Here is a 23462-nt window from a genome sequence, read left to right on the forward strand (position 1 = left end):
TGGCAAGCGCAGCGAGCCTCCGAGCCCGCAAGGGGACTCGTAATGCTCACCCCACATTGCCGGCATTGTGGTGGACAGGATACCGCTTTCGAGATACTGACAGTCGGCATCCCGCCCACCGGGATTACATATGTATTCCAGTAAATATACCCCCAGGTGTCTACATTTAATTTCTAATGGTTCTACTGTAGTTTGATTTTTCTACAGGACCACTCTGGTTGTGTGTAGTAGGGTGACCATATTATCCCTTTTACCTGGGACGCTCATGGATTACACAGGTTCTGTGGCTGGCTGACTTCAAGCCTACATTTCAGCTGGGTTTTAGTCAGCCACAGAACCTGTGTAATTCATCAGTTCCCAGGTTAAAGGGATATGGTCACCCTATGTGTAGTATACAGGAGAGCTAGGTCATATGAGCTCTCAAGCTGTTGCTGAACTTCAAGCTTAAACAGCTACTCGCTGGTAAATTATTCTGGGACCTGTAGTTCCACACAGAGCCGGCCATAGGCATAGGCAAGCTGGGCAATTGCCTAGGGCATTTGATATGCCTTGGGGCATCAGCAGCTTCTGCTGATTAAAATGATATGCGGCATGCCTATATTCTGTGTAGCATTTCAGCTGCTTGTGCATCCTAGCCACATAGCAATGCAAATAAGATGCATTATCATAAAAAAAGGTGCCCGACGTTAGCATTGAGGCAAGATTTATGAGGACACATCTGTATCCAAGCAGAGGCAGAGGTCACAGTGTTAGTGGCAGTGTGAGTGCTGTGTGCATGTGAGTGGGTTGGTTGTACAGTAGTGTTCGGAATATGTGTAAGAATCATTAAGTGTGTCAGGTAAAAATGCATTAATAATGTGCAACATATGTGTAGGGGGCACTATGTGTGTCATTATGTGTATAAGGGCATTAATAATGTGCGGCATATGTGTAACAGGGTACTACTGTATGTGTGTCATTATGTGTATAGGGGCACTAATAATGTGCAGCAAATGTGTAGGGGTCACTATGTGTGTCATTATGTGTATAAGGGCATTAATAATGTACGGCATATGTGTAAGGCATTAATAAAGGTTGTCATAATGTGTAAGGCGCATTATGTTTTTAAGGACATTAATAATTTGTCTCATATGTGTAAGGTGCATTACTGTGTGGAATTATGTGTATAAATGCATTACTAATGTGTGGCATTTTGTGTATAAGGTGCTCTACTATGTGGCGTTGCGTATAGAAAGGGCACTACTGTGTCATCTAATGTGAATGAAGCGCAATATGGTGTGGTGTAATGTGAATAAGGAGCAATTCAGTGTGATATAATGTGAATAAGGGGCTGTACTGTGAGGAGTAACGTTTAAGGTAAAGTGATACTACTGTGGGATGTAATATGAATTATGGACACTATCACATGATCAAATGTGAATAAATTTGCAGTATTGTGTGGCGTAATTGGAATTGGGGTTACTATTGTGTGGCCATGCCTCTTGCCAGCAAAAACACACCCCTTTTTGGGCCAAATGTGCGAACTGTTCCTATTTAAAATATAGGGGGTACAAACACCAAAATAAGGACTGCTATGGATGAGGGGTGATGGTGCTGGGAAAGAGGTGCAAGGTCAGAGGCGGAACCAGTGGTGGTGCTAGGGGGCACCAGCTAAAATCTTGCCTAGGGCATCATATTGGTTAGGGCCGGCTCTGGTTTCACAGCACAGCAGCAGGAGAGCTACTCTCATTATTGCAGAGCTCTTTCTGTCGGTAGATTCCTCCTGTGCATATTCTGTATGCACTACACTGCAAAATGCAAACTAAACCTCTGGAATTAATGCTAGCCAACTCAGTGATAAACTGCCACCTTAACAGACTGATAGAAAATCCTAATAGCCTATGGTGTCTGCTGAGGACATGCTGCTTATACTGTACAAGATGTCCCTGGCTACGCAGGGGTTACACCAGGCAGCAGTCTTGCAGCACAAAGTTGCACTTGCTTCCTAAGGGCAATGAATGAACAGTGTGGGATGTCACTCTGTCCTTGGCAAACAGCACATTGCTCTGTCACTGCTTCCTCCCTATGCTTCATGGCTTTGTGGTAGCTGCTATTTGATAATATGCTTTCTCTATATGTTGAGACCTATTTTCACTTGCACAAAGAAAGACTCAGGACCAGGAGGTCACCTTACCGGCACTGGCAGTGTGAGTTCACAATAAAACCCCAGCAGCCTTACTGATGAGAAAGTGGTCTCCCACCAGTCTCTCTCCATTTGTGACTTGTTAAAACAAGTCATGCTTTTTTTTTTTTTTTTTTTTTTTAATACAAGTTATCACATGTGAGCTGTCAAGAGAAACTGGAAAGCACATCATTTTGCATCAGAATAAAGTGGCATTGGGTGGAGAATAAGCAAGAGGAAAAGGTAATCGCCCCCACCTAATGTGATCAAAAAGCAATACTTAACCAAGTCACTTCCAGAGGGGCCAACATGACACTGCTGTGCAATGTGTGGCTGATCTCCATAGTCACTATATAGTTAATAGCTTGAAGAGAGCACTATGACAAATAAAAGAGTTAAAGGTTGAGGGAGGCTTCACAGCTTATCCCATGAGTTTGTGGCAGTGAAGGGATTTCCAGGGAATCAGATCCCCCCTACAGCATCCAGTGGCCTCCTCCAGCCCATCTCAGTGAGCAGTAAGCAAGTCTCACATCTTGCTCCTTTCCTTGTGCATTCCCCGAGTCTCCAGCAGGGGAGAGCAGGAGAGAGGGGACTGAAGCCCGGCTCCTTCTGTCTCACGCACATTCCCAGTCCCCCTGCCCAGACAGAGCTGGATGCTCATTCTGACATTCTGCAACACAGCATGGGATGGGGATTGGAGCATGCCAGCTGAGTGTGAGACATCCTGTCTGCTAGCCCCCAACTGTAGGACCCCAAGACAGGAGATAAGAGGCTGAGAAGGTAGGAAGGACTGGAGTGTGTGCAGGCACAGGGAGGGAGCTCTGCGTGAATGTGTCTGTGTGTACAGAATAGGTGGCTGGGCTCCGGTATAGCAGCACATGTCTATGTATTATTCCCCACAGGGCTGGTTTTTTAATTATTATTTATTGGTTAATTGGATTTTATTTTACCAATATGTATTATTGCACATAAATGTACAAATTTATGTCTATATATATTGCTGGTTGTAGTGGGTGGACATGTAACATGTTAAAAGTGTATAACCAGAGGGGGAGGTTGAGAGTCATATATTTTCTCATCACAATGTCTTGTAAACATTTTAAGACACAATAACTTCCTGTAAAGCCATGCAGTATACTACATTTCACAGCCCTATCTGTATGCCTCAGCAATACATCACAAACTGCATGGCAGTAACACTCCCATCAACATGTACCCACAACACAATTCACAGGTTGTTCTACAGTCATACATATGCTAAGCATGTGCAGCAACATAAATCTCCCTACTTATGACAGGATCACAATACTCATATATACAATACAATGCACAACATATGTCATAGTCACATAACACTAATATCTCAGAAATGCAGTCTTTTTTAATCCCATGTGCACATAGTGTGTGTATATATACGCACAAATACATACACATATTTGTGTGTGTGTGTATGTGTGTGTGTGTGTGTATATATATATATATATATATATATATATAATCAATCACAAGATGATCCAAACAATGTAACTTAGTCGCACAGTTAAAGGGGCCACAGCAATGCAACCTTTTCTGCTAAAAATATATCTGGACCTTTACCAAACAACATCACCACAACACTGCAAGTCTCGTTGTGTCCAGGTCCATTCATATTACCACAATAGGGAAAAATGTGCAGTGTTTAACTGTTCATTCATTGGTTCATAACTGTAATAGTATCTAATACCATATGTACCATGATTCTCTGTCACTGTCTTCATCATACAGTATGTCCCCAATTAGCTTGTATCAAACAATATCAAAGCAGCAACTAAACCTGCACACATTGTATGACAAAAATGAACATGAATCATCATTTTCAAAACAACATGTTGGAAGACTGCAATGTATCAATAATACAAAACCATCTGTCACAGATATATTACCAGATCATGTGTGTGAACAGCACACAATTACTCATGTGTTCCTGCAACACAACCCAAACTTTGTATTATATACAGCAAACAAACGTCTTTGTTACAGCGTTGTCACAAACATAGCATGTCACAGCAAGGCAGTCACTATCACATGCACTGTGTGTCAGAATAACAATTGCAAATTTCTTCTAGGTGTGAAAACCATTACCTGTTGCATGTAGTAAAAAGGCAGCGGTTGGTAACACATCCAAAATGTAATCTATAGCATGACAAAACAATTGATATCTGTACAAAAAAAAAAAAATGAAAGTATATCTAATGAAATTCAATGTAGGAGGCATCTATGCATGTGTTTGAAAGGCACCACAGGAACACAGGTAATATATCCTAACAGGCAATGTATCCTAATATATATTTTATAGTTTCTTTGCTGACTGCAGGTCTCCATAATATTTCCCACATTGGGTGGTGCTGTTCTGTGTTAGTGCAAGTTTTCATCTAATTTTTTTTTTTATAGATTTATTAATTTAAATTAGTTGCAATTGTCTACTACAGCTATCAATCATTATTCACAGCACAATTTATTTACATCAGTGATGTGCTGTGTCAGATTGACATTTGCAGAAAAATTATTTTCCAAGTATAATATATCTGTCTATCCAAAACACAGTGACAAGTCAGTCCCCCTTAAATTATAATAAATGATAATTATTTTGAGATCCATGTTAATTCAAGGTGTAATAGAACAGAAATGACCTAATTCAGGCTTGAAACAGCTAGGATTTCTTACTTGACCACACTGGGTATATATTGTATGTTCTACAGTTCAGTTGCACAAAAGATAGTAACAAGCTTCAGTAAGAGTCATTTCTTTTTCCTTATAAGTAGTAAATAAATCACGGTACGGGTACGGATGGTGTAATGGTTAGCATTACTGCCTCGCAGCACTGGGGTCATTGGTTTGATTCTCACTGTGGCCCTAACTGTGTGGAGTTTGTATATTCTCCCCGTGCTTGTGTGGGTTTCCTCTGGGTACTCTGGTTACCTCCCACAATCCAAGAATATACTGGTAGGTTAATTGTCTCCCAACAAATTTAACCCTAGCATGAATGTGTGTGTGTATACATGTGGTAGGGAATATAGATTGTAAGCTCCACTGGGGCAGGGACTGATATGAATGACCAAATATTCTCTGTAAAGCGCTATGGAATATGCGTGTGCTGTATAAATAACTAGTAATAAATAATAACATCAAACAGTTGGTATTTTCCTATATATAACTACTATGCGGAGATATACTTTCCAGTTCTGCTGAACAATGTGCTTTCTCTACGTCCAACACATGTCAGAGCCTCATACTTAAATATAAGTGCGCACTTAAAGTGGGTTCATTATTTCTCTTTACACTTAGACGTCTATTCCTGCCAATAATATATGCCTTCCCAGTTTGTATTTGCACCATTTCAGGTAACACAGATAGTAAGTGATACAGTAAATGCCTTTTGATCCTACACATCTCTTACAGTAGGTGTAGACGAAAGCATTGGAATCAGAGTCTAGGTACTGTAGTGCATAGGCTGTGAAATGGCAAATCCTTATCTTGGCCAAGCTTTGATTAATTTAATTTCTGTGCAGTGGCTGCTGTGCACTTGGAATGGCATCATGTTTGAGTGCATCAGACATCAGGTTAGGAATTTATTACTTTTTTTAATAATGTGCAGCAGTTGGTCCTCATCCTAGGTGACATACAGTAGGGTAACAATAGAACGTGTCAAAACTAGCGAGTGATGAGTGAGCTTATTTGATTCAATTTTGAATTTGTACAAAAATCAGTGATATGTGACCAATAAATTAACTTGTCAAAATATTTGAGACTCCGTTTGTTGTAATTCGAATAAAAATATTGAAAAAGAAAAAACGTCTTATAGACATAATGGAGCATATGTATCAAAGCTTGGAGAGTGATGAAGTACCAACCAATCAGCTACTAACTGACATTTTTTAAAGACAGCCTGTAACATGGAGCTGAGCAGGAGCTGATTGATTGATTGATTGATTGATTGATTGGTACATTATCTCTGCACTGTATCTATCTCCAAGGATTGATACCTAGGCAGGGCCGGCGACAGGGGGGATCAAAGGGGACACCTGTACTGGGCCCCAAGGATCAGAGGGGCCCCAAGAATATGCCACTAAGTGAGCCGTTTTGTCCAAATAGGGCAGCGAGCCTCAGAGTGACAGGAGCCTATCACACACAATGACTGTGTGGTGCGAATGTGCACTCGCTCTTCTGGGTCCAGCTTTTTTGCAGGCAGTTACAGGATTTGGCAGCAGCTGACTTGACCAGGATTCCTGCGCCCTGCTGTGCCGGCCTCTACTAATGGGGTGTGATGGACGCATGGTACCTGCTGTGCGGTATTCAGGTCTGGGTACAGGGGAGTTCAGTGCAGGTGAGTCTCTCCCCAGGGTAAGAGTGGATTGGTGAGAGGATACAGGGCTTTGGGATTGGGTGGGGGAGCTGGGAATACAGCATGGAGTCATTGGGGGAGACAGACTGTGGGGTGTGAGGCAGAAAGGAGAGATACATATTTATGTATGTGCATTGACAAATATATATTTATTTACAGTTTCTTACATAGCGCAGCAAATTCTGTTGCACTTTAATATATGTATATAAAATATAATCTGAGAGGGCCCCCAGAGATATCACTGTACCCTGGGCCCCAAGATTTCTGTTGCTGGCCCTGTACCTAGGCTCCATTGTGTGAAAGTAGTACGCCAGAAAAAGAATAGGCAAAAATACCCTACTTTTAAAACTTAGGTCTGACTAGGCCTAGTGCAAGTACCTTTTTAGCATCAGGTGTTTTTAGTAGGAAACACTGGGGCAGATGTATTAAGCCTGGAGAAGTGATAAAGCAGTGATAAGTGGAAGGGGATAACGCACTAGCCAATCATTACGGGTTTAAAAAAATTACAGGAGCTGATTGGCTGGTGTCTTATCACCTTCAAATTATCACTGCTTTATCACTTCTCCAGGCTTAATACATCTGCCCCACTATTCAGTTTTTCTAAATATTCCTCCACAGACACATCAATAATCTTTATTTTTTTATTTTTTCTTGTGTGCGTTGTGTTAAAATAAAACCACCTCTTTTTCACACCAAGACTAATGGGACACTGGAAATGAAAATTATTGATTTCATTTGCAAAGTATCAACATGGATGGCCCTAATTATACAATGTTACAATAACAATTTAAAGACTACTGTAATTTATGTTCACAGTGCATAAAATTAGTTATATATGGGTAATATGTTACCACTTCAACATATGTGGATATAAGACATCTCATATGAATTGTGATCATAAAAAAATCATAAATAGTAGGCCATCTGCTTTTATATTGATAAGAGAAATCAGAAATGACTTCTTATACTGTCATAGTTTGCAGTAAATTGTAAGCTACAGATGTGTCCACATGCATTTAGCCTCCTGGTACTAGTCACATCATGCATGATGTAACTTGATAGTGCTGAGCATTTTTTTCGTGTGACTTTCTCCATCTTTTTCACATCGATATGTGAATAGGATGCACAAACAGACTCTGCTAATTAAAATCATATGTGGCATACCTATATTCTGTGCGTGACTACGGCTGTATCTGCATATGAAATGGTGTATTAGAGTTTTCCTAGTAAATACTGTAACGCACCATTTCATATGCAGATACAGTCACAGTCACGCACAGAATATAGGCATGCCGCGTATCATTTTAATCAGCAGAGTCTGCTTGTGCGTCCTATTCACATAGTGATGCGAACAAGACACATTTTCGACCCAAAAAAAGACAGAGTTGCACGGGACCTGTCAGCTCACGTACGCCAGGCATATCCCGCTGCATGGCGTATTGAGGCAAACTGTATGAGGACATAACTGTATTACTGGCAGGGTCCTCTCTATACTATGTCTCTTGGCTGTCCAACTCGTATGCTCCTGATATCAAGTCAAGCCTATCTACAACAGAACTAAGGATCATAAAGGGTTGAGGTCACCATAAGGTAGAAAGAGGGCAGACTAGATAGGCCAAAAGGGTCTTATCAGCAATCAAATTGTATGTTTCTATGTATTATAGCAAAGTCTTTAGCTGTTTGCCCATTCATACATGGAATTCATACCTGTAGCTGTAATTGCTAGCTCATGACTATCCATGTATGTGTTATTATGCTTAATGGTATTCATGTATCTGTAACGAAGCTTACTATATTCTTGAATGTCATATATTTATGAAGATTGTCCAGCACTGTGGAAATTGTAGTTCCCTATAAAGAAATTATGACAATGAGTGGCTATACTCTGTCCAGTGCACACATTTTCCACATCTTCCACAGGAAATTTAAGTCATGGCACAAGAATTCACTAACAATACAGCTACATATATGTGTATACATACATATATTAGAGCATATGTGTTATAGTTGTGTTCCTTAGTGATAACCTTGTTTGTGCTTGCTTGCTGTATGGTGAAAGCTGTCTGTTAGATGTTATGACTTCCTTATTTTTAACAAGAAATCCCAGAAGGCTTATCCTTTGCAGGGTAGAAATAGCATTTTACATTAATGGGATGCCTAAACCAGACCGCCATGTAAAGCATTAGATTAATTGCTTAAAGGGTTACTATTCAATCCAGTTTGCTTTGAATATATAAGTGCCGCACATAAAGGAAACTTAAAGGTTTCCTCTGGTATAAAACAATAAAAAATAAATAAAATAAAATTACATCATTGCTTCTGGTGCTAAAGCTAACTCAGATCATTTTATGGCGTTTTTTTCTGGGTTGCACTAAGAAATAGTTCAGGAAAAATTGTAGTTTTTGTGAATTTTTTTTCCCCACCCATTATTCTGTTTAAAACTCAGCCAGTAAAATGTATTTTATTTTTAAACGATATGCAACCAAATAAAAATCTCTCTTCCAAAATGTGTTTGGAAAAAAAAAACAGTGGTAAATTTCCTTACTTAAATCTTGACGTAAAAAAAGTTATTCCTGCCAAAGCGTATGCTTCACAAGTAATACAACAATTGCTGCGATCAATACAATGCAAACTAACTGCTTTTGAGGTTATTTACATTTGTTGTTTAGTGATATAGAATACAGGGGTTATTTTGGTGATGTTTTGAGACTTTAAAAAGTGTTCTTGTTAAAGCAGATCCTAGACTAGAATCCCTAGGATGGAAACTGAATATTAATTGTATTGTTCTTCATATGTTTGTTTTCATTCCAGTGTTACTTTTAGCATCATGTACTGTATAGCTACAGTTCTATACATAGGGTTCTGTAAAGGGCCCCATACACTTATACGACATGATGGTCCGTCATGTCGTATAAGATTTCCCTTCAACCTTCCGGCAGCCTCCCAGGCGGCAGGATAGTATAAGATACATTGTATGCGGTCCTTTTGCATACAATGTATCTTATATGATCCCAGCCATTCCTGCGGGATCCGACATATCACGAGTGCTGCACTCGTGATATGTCGGATCTAGGATGATCAGATCCGATGTTCACAGGAACGCTCATTGGATCGGGTGTAAACCGAAAATGCCCAATTTCACCCAATATATCAGCACGAATGCCCGAATTGGGCTGAAATCGGGTATTATAGCTCTAGTGTATGGGGCCCTTAACAGAGTTGATCTTATATGTAGATAGAGGGGGAAGCGGTTATGTGCCCGCAAGCCTTCCACCCCCCCACCCCCACCCCCCGCACGCACGCCGACAACCTAAACTCCGGGATCCCGGTGTCGGTATGGTGACTGGCGGTATCTCAACCACCAGTGTGTCCGTGTGTAGGAGCCAAGTTTTTTCTGTAAATCCTGTGTTCATACAATAAGACAAAGTCAGTCCTTCTCAAATTAACAAATTAAAGGCAGTTATTTCACCAGATAATTTCATGAATCACAGTGTTATTTTGCTTTTTTTTTCTGCTCGCTAATTTTGATTAAATAGGATGAATTATTTATAAGCATGAGTCTTCCTATGGAGAAACAGGGCCCTGGTGTGCATGGGGAGCGGATGTGCTTCGCTCCGGATAATGCAACCAACTGTCTGTGGTGGCTTGCATCAGCGCATTGCCCCTGCTCCCATGACCAGCGACTGGTCCTCCTTTCTCCACCTCCTCTGCAGTCCGCCTGCAAGTTGCTCTGCAGAGTTCTGGGACGCTGAAAGCCATGGCCGCATCCATTTATCAGACCATGGTCTCCATTTGTGATACCTCCTTTTGGTGCGCGCAAAAGGTTTTTATGAGAAGTGGGGCTATACAGGCCAGATCCAAATTTAAAAGCCAACAGGTCCAGCTTCAGTTATATTTGGAATCCAAATGTTCCCACACTGAAGCCCCTAACAAACTGAATCATACTAAATCCTTAAGAAAGAATTGAATTCTCTCAGGAGTCAAATTCAAAAGCTCCTGTCATGTAGACAGACTGCCATGGTCAGGTTTCACCAAAGCTTTTTTTTTTAGCTGGTAACAGCACAGTGAGGATGTTAGCCTATAAATTGCACTCCCGACAAGCCCAACGCATAGAATTAAGGGGGACATGTACTAAGCAGTGATAAAAGTGGAGAAGTGAGCCAGTGGAGAAGTTGCCAAAGGCAACCAATCAGCATTGACGTAACATTTATAATTTGCATACTATAAAAGTATACAGATCAGCTGATTGGTTGCCATGGGCAACTTCTCTACTGGCTCACTTCCCCACTTTAATCACTGCTTAGTACATGTCCTCCTAAATATCTTGTCTCCTCTCAATACACCTACGTTTTAAACCCAGTGCAGATTGCTAATCAATTTGCAAAATATTACATGTCCCTGTACAAGCTAAGAGGTGATGCGTCCACCGTCCTGCCTTGTACTGTCACATTGCATTCTTTCTTGGACGGATTAGATCTTCCATCTACTGATGCCAATGACCTGTCCTCTTTAAATGCCCCTTGGACAGCCCAGAAAATTACGAAGATGATTCATCACCTTCCTCCTAATAAGGCCACTGGCCCTGATGGCTTCATTCATTTTCCCCATGTTTTCCCCTTTTATTGCTTAGTTGTATAATTTAGTCACTGATACAGGTAAATTGCCACTTGAGTTGGTAGAAGGCACATTGCCAAAATTGTAGACCCATTGCTTTCCTTAACAGAGATATTACAATGTATGCCTCATTTATGCAGCCTAATCCCGGTTTTGGATCACTCTGACCAGGAGCTAAAATTACTATGCAGCAGTTTTGGTGTCAGATTAATTTAATAGTGCTTTTATAGAAAAAAAACCCTTTCAATTGATATCATGGAAACAGACCATTTTGGATTATAAAATATTATATTCTTATTTATTTACTTGTATAGCTGGCTACTTTAATTTTGTGGGTTTGTGAGGAGTTTAAGTAAAGAGTGAGAAAGTTGTAGTAAAATATAAAGAGAAATATACAGTACTGTATATAGTGATTGTTAATTGTGTTCAGTTGACAAGTTGTCTTGTGTCTTATTCTGTGTATTTGTCTATATGAGGTGTATGTCCCATAGGCTGTTTTTTTTTTAAGTCCTGTAGGTTTTGTTGTGTGTGTGTGTGTGTGTGTGTGTGTGTGTGTGTGTGTGTGTGTGTGTGTGAGAGTGTGGTTTGATTGTGTGTTTGTGTTTTATTTGTATTTATGTTTTCCGTTTTATATTTTTTGACTATTTCTTAAAGTCAGCTCATGTTTGGTGAGAGATATCATACTCCTCCATAGTTGGATGATATCCATGTCAATCAGTTCTGCTTATCAAAATCAGTATAGTTTAATTGTTATTTCAGCAGTCACGCCTGCCTGAGCCTAGTCATTTCCAAAACTGCTGCTTGATAAATTTGGGGTTTCTATTCTATTCTGTGGTTTCTATTCTATTCTTTCCATAGTCTAAAACATTGATGATGCTTTGATATTCAGTGCTATTCTAAAGTGTGCTTTCTTGGCAGTTTCGGCCTTAGTAAATCGGCGGGTTGCAAACCACTGTAAAACCACCAGGGTTTATAACCCACAGCTTGATAAATACAGACCCAGGTTGGCTTGGTTATGCATAGACAAGCCTCAGTCTTCAATTTGATTGGATTGATCAACAGTTCAAGTGAGAAGTTTGTTTTGCTTTCTCTCAATGTCAAAAACAGTGGCATCATAAAGGGAGACAGAGGGGGTGACACAGTGCTGGCTACTCTGCAGTGACTGGAGTCGGGTGCTGCGGTGTGACATTATACTGCTGCGCCTGGCTTCTGTCAGCAAGAAAGAGCCGGCAGTGCAGAAAGCGGGGCCAGTGCAATTTCTCGGCACCCTAGGAGAACCTTCAGCCAACTGCCCCCTCCCTCTCAGTAAAGCCGCCAGCTACAGTATTGATTGGTTGACAGATTGACACGGTCATGGTCAACAAATAAGTCGATATGATTTTTTGCTGTTTTTTTTGTGTCAAAATTTCCCTTCTAGCACATGGACCCCAAATTAGTGTACCCCATCCCCTCGCATGGCTCGCTTCATAGAAACATAGAATGTGACGGCAGATAAGAGCCACTTGGCCCATCTAGTCTGCCCCGTTTTTATCTTTTAGGTAACCTCAACCCTTTTTGAACCTTAGTTCTTTGTAAGGATATTCATATGCCTATCCCAAGCATGTTTGCTCTACTGCCTTAGCCTATACCACCCCAGATTGGGGGCTATGACACTTATCCACTACCCTTTCTGTGAAGTAATTTTTCCTTTATTTTTTCCCGAACCTGCTTGTTTCTTTCTAGTTTCAGTATATTTCATTGCTGTGCATGGGTATATTATGATGTACAGGTATGAGGTATAATACAGTAGGCAGAATAATACAGATCAGTGCTTTCATTGCTGCCCCTACAGTATGTGGCAGGTTATGGGGTATATTAGTAATATTTATCCATAAATGAACATGCTGTAGTACCATATCTATCACATTAGCCTGTTTTTGGTATACCCTTTGCCTTGGCATGGAAGTAATATTCCTGGTAAATCCTCTATACCTGAATCAAATCACCCCCCTTTGACGGATAACTACACTGAGAAAATTAGATGATATGTACCTGTATTTAAACATAGAGCAGTAAAAGGTTGAATTAATAGATTCTTTGATTTACTAGTTTGGGAGCAATTAGTGTACAGGTCTGCTATGTATCTACATGACTTAATTTGTATCTCCGCACCCAGTCAATCACTTAGTCTGGCAATGACTAATTAAAGTCTACTTTATCAGTTTGCTTTGCTCGCCATGCTTCGGGGAAGGTTACCATTCTCAATTGTAGTCCACGTGGATGGTACAGTATGAAAAAGCCCTAAAAATGAAACAAAATTCAAGAAAACGCATGTCGACCATTTGCATTATCGACCATTGGTGTGTCGACCATTTGAACCTGTCGACCACAGGCATGCCGACTATTTGGTGTCGACTTATTGCTTGTCGCCCTTTTAACTGTCGACCTATCATTGGGATGCCAACAAATGATTGATGATCTAGGTAGACTAGAGGAATGGTTATGAGTGTGGCTACTACAGTTTAATGCAAAATCATGCACTTGGGTCTCAAAAATCCAAATGCTAAATATAGTATTACTGGCACTATACTGGAAATTACTGAGGAGGAAATGGATATACTGTAGGTGTCACTATTTCAGGTGACTTAATTGCAGGTAAGCAATGTAACAAAGGAATGAGGAAGGCTAGTCCGATGCTTGGATGCATAGGGAGAAGAATCAGTAGCAGAAAGAAAGAAAGAAGTAATAATGCCACTGTATAGGGCATTGGTGCGGCCTCATCTAGAATACTGTGTTCCGTTCTGTAGGTCATTTCTCCACAAGCATATAAATACATTGGAGAGCGTACATAGAAGGGCATCTAAAATTGTGCATGGCTTACAGTACATCAGTTTTAACAAGGTATAGGAGGGAGACATTCTTTAAAGGAAGAGAAGTAATAGAACATGAGGACATGCACTGAAACTGGGAGGGAGGATGGTTCAGGGGGCGTGCGCCACAGATAAGTGATTGACATTGATTCACTAGAAAACAAGGGCACAAGCATGTCCGCGCTGGTGGCTATTTGGCAGCCTGGGCGGGGCTGTCTGGCAGCCTGCAGCAGCGGAAAGGAGACCAAGCACTGGCAGTGCAGTGACCAGTGTACTGCCGGTGGTGAGGCGACGGACAGCAGCTGCTGCGCTGGCCAGACAAGTGCCGAGCCTGCCGCTAGGCTAGCCTAGCACAATGTCATTTTTCAGTAAAACAGATTTAATGGGAGAGTGCCGCCCTAAGCTGTCTAATGGTAGCGTCGGCCTTGGCAGTAAGAGTCTCCGGGGGCATCCCAGCATCGTTCCCCCAGAGGGATGCAGAAAAGGGCTCTAATGAGGCCATGGCCCTTTCCATTGATTCACGTTCCCTTTTCAGAGGGCGCATGTAAGGGGCTATTGGCCTCAATGGATGTCACCGACCGTGGTGCTGCCACTGCCTAAAAGTTATTTGATAGATTGCATTGGCTTAATATGCTTCAGGGTCAGATCTTTGTGTGTTTTGGCTTTGTACAGTCTGTTCAGTCATCTGCAAAGGTCTTCAGTAATGTATTCTTACCAGTGCCTTTCCTATTTCTAGCAGAATTAGACAGTATCCCTCACTATGTTTATGTTGGCAAAAGAGCTGCTGGCTATTAAACTATGGACATCTGGAGACTTCCCACGACTTACGGATGGAGCTGCCTGTCATATTTTGTGCTTGCTTATATATATTTTTTGTCACCAACCTCATTACGGATATCTCTATAGAAATTCAGTACTTCTAAGTCTGAGGCCATCACTATCAACCTGATTCCCTTGACCCTAGCTCAGTTGCAATCTGACATTTGTTATGTTTGGAAGTGTGAAATATTCCAACAAATATTTCTGCCGTTTTTGGCACTTATGTTCCCCCTTTACTTACACAGCTGACTGGTCTTGCAGAATTCTGGCTTAGGCATGAGGTCTCTTGGTTGGGCCATTTCCCGGTTTACAAAATTATGTTGCTGCCTAAACTTAGGTATGTTTTTCGCGCTATTCCCTACCTGATGCCAAAAAAGCACTTGGTCAAGTTTTATTGTGCAATGTCTTCATATACAGTATTTGGAAAAAGTCCCCAAAGATTCAATACAGTATGTTTGTATGACTCTCTCTAAGCATGATGGGGACCTAGCCTTACCTCAACTCCTAAATTATCAAGAAACGAGTGTTCTGGTTCAGTTATGAGATTGGTTATGCCCTTATGGTCTTAATCCTTGGGTTGATCTGGAGACGTTTGAGTCTTCTATATTTCCTCTGGTAGACCTCTTATGGAACCCTGAGTGACACATGTCCTTCTACCTCTATCTACTATCCTCCACATGTGACTCTTTTTTTTTTTTGTGTAAACTGTTTTTATTAGTTAAAGCAGCAGACAAAACATTACAGCAATACTTTTCAAAAACAAAAGGAGGGAGAACAAAAACATCACGTAACATATATACGTCAGTACGCTACACATAGAGCGCCCTTAGTAGAAAAATAATTTGTCTGCATTACTGACAACATTAAAACTTATAAAAGAGGAACATATTAACAAAACAGCATGGAAAAAATGGGAAAGAGGAACAAGAGAGAGAAGAGGGAGAGAGGAGAAGCAAGGGAAAATTAGGGTGGGCAGAGTCAGGTGTGAGAGTCTGCACAGTAGGGGCAGACTATTTGGGGGACGGAGGGGCGCCCCCCACCAATTATGAGTCTGAGCCATATTATAGAGACATCATTGTCGGAATATGAATATGGATATGAGTATGGATACGGGTATAAATATTAATATGTTTATGATTATGAGGGGGGTTATGTCGTCATGTAGGACCGATACAACGATGTGTCCTTAAAGTCGTACCAGGGAAACCAAGTAGCTATGAAATTAACTGTTTTCCCGGATGAGAAGGAGACAAGGTCTTCCATGTCTAAAAAGTAATCAACCTTTGTGAACCACAATTTAATCGAGGGTGGAGAGGTGGATCTCCAAAGGATTGGAACCACCGCTTTAGCTGCATTGCTAAGGTGTCTTAACAGGGAATGTTTGTAGGAGTGTGTTCCTGCGGGGGTGTGATTGAGGAGCCAGAAACCTGGGTCTTTCGGGATCTCATCTCCCACTATCTGTTCGGTGCATTTAAATACCTCTGCCCAGAATGGAGTTATAAGAGGGCAATCCCACCAAATATGTATAAAACTCCCTGGGGCGTTTCTGCATCTCCAACACAGATTCGAGAGAGAGGGGAACATTTTATTGAGAACACGAGGAGTCCTATACCACCTCTATATAAGTTTGTAGAGGGTCTCTAATGTCGATATGCATAGAGAGCTCGCCTGGGCGTTCTTAAATACGGAATCCCAGTTAATCTGCGTAGGTAGCCCCGACAATTCCTTCTCCCAGGAAGCCAGAAAGGTAGGAGGTTGTGGGAAAAAGTTTTCCATAATCATCGTATAGATTTGTGAGATAGTATGCGTGGGAGAACTGGGAGAGGTGCATAATTTTTCAAACCCGGTGAGGTCCCTAGTTATGTCAGAGAGGTTCTTAGAAGATGATATGAAATGGTGAACCTGCAGGAACCTCCAAAACTCAGCACTATGTAGGTTCCAAGAAGACTGAACATCTGAAAAGGAGCGCACCCTACCCGAGCTCACCAGCTGACCAACTCTAAAAATCCCGGCTTCCGCACATGGGGCGAAAGCAGTCCCTCGAAAGCCAGGGGCAAATTCGGAGTTATAGAGAAGGGAGGTTAGGGGGGACCATTTTGAGGATATATGGCTCTGGGATCTCAGCGTGGCCCATAATTTGAGCGTGGGGGAAACCGTGGGGTGTGAAACCTTCGGGAGGGTAGGAAGCCAAGGTGCAATTTCAATATAATGTGGGAGACAGCCCTCCTCTAGGAGGACCCATTGTTTGCGGTCTTTGGCACGCGTCCATTCCAGAATCCTATTCAAGTGCACCGCGTGGTAGTAGTTAGGAATATGTGAGAGTTGTTGCCCCCCTTGATGTTTTCTCCTGAACAAAATGTTGTGTTTAAACCTGGGTGTTTTACAACCCCATACAAATGCGCGGATAAGACTCTGGACGTCCCGGAGCCAGAGCAGGGGGATGTGTATCGGAAGGGTCTGGAGAAAGAATAAAATCCTAGGGAGGGCATTCATTTTCACAACGTTAATCCTTCCGAACCAGGATAGTCTTAGTTTCTTCCATTTCAGGAAGTCTAGGCGAAGCCTAGTCAATAAGGGTTTAAAATTGAGGGAGAACAATTTGGATAAGTCGTTGGTCAGTAACACCCCCAAATATTTTAGTTTATGATCGTGCCAGGTGAAAGGGAAGGCATGTTTCAGGCCTTCTACTATAGCAAGAGGAGTAGTTAAATTCATGGCAATAGATTTGGAATAATTTATTTTGAAGTTAGAGAGGGCTCCAAACCTCTCAAATTCTGCCATCAAGTTTGGTAAAGAGGTGACCGGATTTGTGATTATGGCGAGTAGATCATCGGCATATAATGCCAGTTTGTATTCGGTCCCTCTTACCAACAAACCCGAAATACTTGGGTTAGCCCTAATACTTCGGGCTAATGTTTCCATGCAAAGGACAAAGAGCAATGGGGATAGCGGGCATCCCTGTCGGGTGCCATTGGAAATTGGAAAGGAGTCAGAAAGGGAGCCATTAATCCTAATTTTGGCGGACGGGGAGGTATAGAGGGATAGGATTCTGTGAAGACAGACGTTACCAAGTCCCAGATGCTTCAGTATACCAGTCAGAAAGTCCCAGTCCACTCTGTCAAATGCTTTTTCGGCATCGGTCGACAGTAGGATTGATGGGGATGAAAGCTGGCCGGCATAGTGAATCATGTTGAGCACTTTAGAAGTATTGTCCCTAGCTTCTCGTCCTAAAACAAATCCAGCTTGATCTCCATGTATCAAGCCAGGTAATAATAGTTTAAGGCGGTTTGCAATCAATTTGGCAAAAAGTTTTATATCTATATTTAATAGTGAGATTGGCCGGTAACTGGAGCAAAGACTGGGGTCTTTACCCTCCTTGGGTAGAACTGCAATATGGGCTTCGAGAGATTGTGGGGAGAAAGGCGATTGATCTGATATGGTGTTAAAGGCTCTTGTGAGTATAGGGACTAGTTTCTCTTTAAAAGCTTTGTAATAGGCAATAGTATATCCATCAGGGCCGGGACTCTTGCCATTGGGAGAGGATTCAATAACTTTCTGAACCTCCTCAGTAGAAAACGGGGCATCTAGATCTTCTACTTCTTTTGCGGTTAGCGTGGGGAAATGTAAGGCCCGTAAGTAGTCAGCTATGGCTGTTTGATGGGACGACCTGTCAATTCTTCCGGTTGGGCCAGAGAGGTTGTACAAAGTGGAATAATATGTCCTGAAGGCCCTGGCTATGTGGGTTGTCTGGTGTTGGGATTGGCCATGATTATTTTTAATTGTATGAATAAAAGTAAGAGCACGTTGTTCTCTAAGTGCTTTGGCTAGTAGTTTTCCAGGCTTGTTGCCCCATTGATAGTATCTGCTACGGCACTTCCGATAAGAAAACTTGACTCTGTCAAAGAGTAACTTATTCAGATCCGCCCTAGCAGTTTCGAGATCAGCATAGTGTTGTGGGGTTTGGGATTTTTTGTGTAGAAGCTCGAGAGATTGTATCTTAGACAGTAAATCACCTCGAAGTTTCTCTCTCTGCTTTTTGCGGAAGGATCCTATTTGAACACAAACCCCTCTGATGACACATTTGTGAGCTTCCCAGACTGAGACTTTGGAAATGTCATCTAAGTCGTTGGTACAAATGTAAGAGTCTAAAGCGTTGTCGATTCGGGACTTACAGTCTGCGTCCTGCAGGAAAGTGTCGTTAAAACGCCAGGACCATTGGCGATGTGTGTTGGGAGGTAAGCGTAGGGTGAGGTTAACTGGGGCATGATCTGACCATACAATCTGTCCTATAGAGGCATCAGACAGAAGGTGTAAATGTCGGAGACTCAAAAATAAGTAATCAATTCTGGAATATGTCTGGTGTGGGTGTGAGAAAAAGGAGTAATCTATATCAGTAGGGTGCGTCAGTCTCCATGTATCGATCAGCTGGTGGTCGAGCAGGGCACGTCTCATTCCCCTATGCTCCTTCTCTGGCCTGCAGGAAATCTTTTTAGAATTGTCCTGGCGGGGATCCAGGGTCCAATTTAGATCACCTCCCATCACGACCACCCCTTCTAAAAGAGGTTCCGCGTCTTCTAGAACTGAAGATATAAAGGAAGGTTGTTTAGCGTTAGGAGCATATATATTCAAGAAAGAGAAACGTTGGCCATGTATGTCGCATTTCACCAGCAACCCCCTACCTTCAGCTATTCTGTGGGAGGTAACATTGAGGACAGGCAGATGGCGAGCCAATAATATGGCCACGCCTAGTGTCTTACCAGCAGAGTTATTGGACAGGAAAACATGCGGATAATAGTGACATTTTAGGGACGGCACGTGTCCTATCTTGAAGTGTGTTTCCTGAATAAAAGCAACGTCAATTTTCTCATCTCTAAGCCATTTGAGAAGTTTAGACCTTTTTTCAGGAACATTCAGCCCTTTAACGTTAAGGGTAGTTACGTGTAGATCATTCACCCCCATTATCAGACGGATCTAATCGCTTCACATTAGTCTTCCCTACGGCAGACCCTGGGGAAGGTGAGGGGAGAACAGCAAGGGGGGGGGGGATAGGAAAAATGGAAAAGCAAGGAAAGGGAAAGAAAAAGATGCGGCGTGGGAAACCACGCCAAAAAGTACTTTGACATTAAACAGAAGTGGTACTACTACAAAAAGGACTGCTGCAAAAAGGACAGGAGCGGAATCCTGCCGACTCCCGATCCAAAGAAGCAGGGGATGCAGCATAGTGGGGTCCTGCGGGGGGCTCAGGACAGCAACCACCCCCAAGATAGAATCTAGATAAATGTATGATATTACCGAGGTGTGCACCAGGCACAAGTGAAACAAGAAAAAAAAAAAGTATAAAATTATATAAGTATACATGCTTGTATAAGAGTGTATAGATAATCCTTAAATTATCAAACCAGGTTTCATGAAACCATAGCATCTGCACACTATTATCCAATTACAAAAACCGATCTCACGTGTGAGCAACACATAGCACTATTAAGAGAGAAAAAGACTCAATGTATAACATAGGTAACAGATAAATTTACGTCCACTCGGGACGAGACTTCTCATTCAGGGAGGCTTCGAAGGACGTGGACCAGGAGTGGCTCCCCGCATCCGTGGGGAACGAACTTGCAGCCACGCGTCATCTGGAGGGAGTACAACAGGCAAGTCCGGCAGGTGGTGAAAAGCGTCCCAGTCTGGCACCGGAACCGGAGGGATTCCCAGGATCGTAAAAAAGGCCTGTAAATCCGAAGGTCTAGAGAGACTTGCGACTTTGCCGCCATGAGAGACCTGGAGGGAGAAAGGAAAGCCCCATCTGTATTTCAGCTCGAGTCTGTAAGAGGTTTCAAGGCACGACGTTGTTGTAAGGTTGACCAGGCAAGGTCAGGAAATATCTGAATCTTGTCGCCTTGAAAGACAATGCTGTCCTGTTGACGGGCCGACCTCATTATTTCCTCTTTTTGGACATAATAATGGAACCTACAGATCACGTCTCGTGGTCTGTCGGAGGGTAAACCCCGAGGACGGAGGGCTCTGTGAGCTCTATCGAATATAATGTCCTTGTTCGGATCCAGGTCAATAAGTTCTCCAAATATCTTGGATAAGGCGGCTACCAGGTCCGCCTGCTGGACACTCTTAGGTAGGCCCCTGACTCTAATATTATCTCGCCGGCCGCGATTATCCATATCCTCAATACGTGATTTTAGGAAGGAGATACCGTCCCGTTGGTGAGATAGCACTTCCCGAAATTTAGTCAGAGAATCCACAGTAGACGATTCATGGCGTTCCAGGACATCAACTCGAGTCGCGATTTGAGACATATCTTGTTGGAGCGCTGTCACTTCTTGAGTGATGGTGGAAAGTAGACGAGTCTCCAAGGCTGAGAAATCTTGTTTCGTAGGAAGTGACCTTACATGAGACAATATCTCGCTTATCTCCGCAGACAGAGAGAGGGCCTGTGGGGGCACCGGAGTCCCAGGGGATGCCATGACGTCCACCGGGTCGTGTAAACTCGGGGAGGTCGGGACAGTAGAAGCAGCAGCGGGGGTTGAGGTTGGAGAAGTTAGGAACTGACGTAGATCTGATGAGTGTCGGTTCGCGGGGGATGGGGTCGCGTCCGGCTTGGTCTTGGCCTTTTTTTCTCCCTTTTTTATCCTTCTCACCATGAGATCGGTCTTTAAGTAAAGCGGTTTAGAATTGCCCTTTCACATATCCTCAGCACTGTGAAGCATGAGGGTCGTCGCCGTGCAAGAGCCCCCACGTGGTCTTAGGGTGGCATCAGGCAGGCATGCATAAGGCTAGGGACCCATTAGTCCACTTGCAGTGGCAGTACATCCGATGTGGCCCGATGGGGGCGTAACTGCGGGACCCCAGGCCACTAAGCAGGGTATCAGCCGACGTAGACACCTGAATGGATGGATGGGTGGGTGAGGGGGGCACTATGACAAATTTTATGGTGCACCAAGGCCTGTGTGGTCCAGCCTTATGGGTCTCCCTCCTCTCCCCTTCACCCAGGCGCCTCAGGGTGTTAGTCCAGGGACCGCAGTCCCGTTCAGCGGCCCAGCAGCAGAGAGATCCCCAGTACCTTCCAGTAATTTCAAGATGGCCGCCGAGCGTCCTCCGGTGCCGTCTCGCTCGTCGGGTTGCCGGGTCCCCGCCGGGCGGGTATGTATCAGTTGGAGCCGGGGACAGGGAGACACATCTAGTCGCGGCTGGCGGCTAGCGGCAGCGGAAAGGACGGAGCTCCGGATGACGTCCACGGCCCGAGCAGCGGGTCCTGGAGCCGTCCCCGGCCTAAAGCCTAACTCGAGGCCCCGGCTTCCCCTAGCCCCGTAGGCCGCAATCTGCAGGAGCAGTTAAAACTGCTCCCCGATTCCGCGGCACTTCAGGGGTCTTAGCCGGGAGCACAAGGAGGGCAGCAGAGGAAGTGGGGTGACTAAGGAGGTGCAGAAGGGAGGGAAATAATTAGTTTGGGCTGTGGGTCTCGGGAGCTCTCACCAGACACTTCTGCCTCCTTCAGCATCCAGACCACACCCCCACATGTGACTCTTTTAAGGTATGGGGCAAATTTGTAACATGCTCTGAGTCCTTCTTACCTTCCCATAATCAAGGCCCTTGGTAATCTAACCACCCACCTAAACCTCTCTCCCTGGCCTAATAGAGGAGTGAGTTTGCTTGACCATTTCCTATCTGCAGACTCCTTTCACTAATTCTGTCACCTACACGTTCAGTTCTTCCTCCATGAAACAGACTCTTATGAGTATTACCAGATTTATTATTGGTTTACACAGATGTGTCTAAGTCCCAATGTGCCATTACCCATCTGCCCAACTCTCTCTCTCTTTCTCTCTGCTCACCTCCTGTCAGGTTCGTGTAGAGATGGTATCTAATTTTTTATGTAATTGATTCCCCCTTCCCAGGTACGCAACGCATACTACTGCATAATGGGACCATATTTGTAGTATGGTTTCTAAAATGTCAGGTCAGGTTGTTATACTGTTTGTACATCGCGCATGAGAGACTTCATACAATCTGGCCTTCACAATGTAATATATGTTGGCAGAAATGTGCTGCAACTGGTCAAATATTTCATAGGGGTTGGGTACGAAATCCTGGAAGTCGGAATACCGACAATCACAATACCGACAGTGTATATCTACAGCCAGAGTCCCGACACATCCCGGTAAGTATTTTTAACCTAATCCTAACCCAACCCTCCCACAGCATAACCCTAACTACTTCCTTCTGCAGCATAACCATAACCTTTCTCTCCAGCAGCTTAACCACCACCTTCCTGTAGTGCCTAACCCCAACCCCTGTACTTAACCTCCGAAATCCGTCGGGATCCTGCTGTCGGTCTTCTGACTGTCAACATCCCGACTGCCGGGATTTTGACCACATCCCTTTCATAGTTTTGGGTTTTGTCCAGTGATACAGCCCAGTTGGCTTTTTAGATGTGACCTGTCTGCCTCTCCAGGCATACAGTTATACTATTGAATTTTTACCCCTTCAACTACCAGACACTACAGATATATGTTTGGTCATATCCTTATTGCAGCACACGGTGCCTTCGCCAGCGTTCCTCTATCACCCCAGACAGGTCTGTTGTTACTCTTAGTTTTAATGAAGCCCCTGAAGATTGAATTCCATG

The 23462-nt window shown here is 43.1% G+C and overlaps 1 protein-coding gene across 2 annotated transcripts in view; it reads left to right on the forward strand.

Annotated features, from left to right (window-relative positions):
• Positions 1-2680: 2680 nt before the first annotated feature.
• CDH22 (cadherin 22) overlaps positions 2681-23462 on the forward strand; it is a 464550-nt gene continuing 443768 nt past the window's right edge. The window contains exon 1 of one of the 2 annotated variants that reach the window (XM_063960457.1): positions 2681-2941. The gene's annotated coding sequence lies outside the window, so the exon portion shown is untranslated. The remainder of the gene's footprint in view (positions 2942-23462) is intronic. The other variant, XM_063960456.1, reaches the window with a different exon arrangement.

This window comes from Pseudophryne corroboree, chromosome 3 (genome assembly GCF_028390025.1).
Source record: "Pseudophryne corroboree isolate aPseCor3 chromosome 3, aPseCor3.hap2, whole genome shotgun sequence".
In the NCBI taxonomy this organism is placed as follows: Eukaryota; Metazoa; Chordata; class Amphibia; order Anura; family Myobatrachidae; genus Pseudophryne; species Pseudophryne corroboree.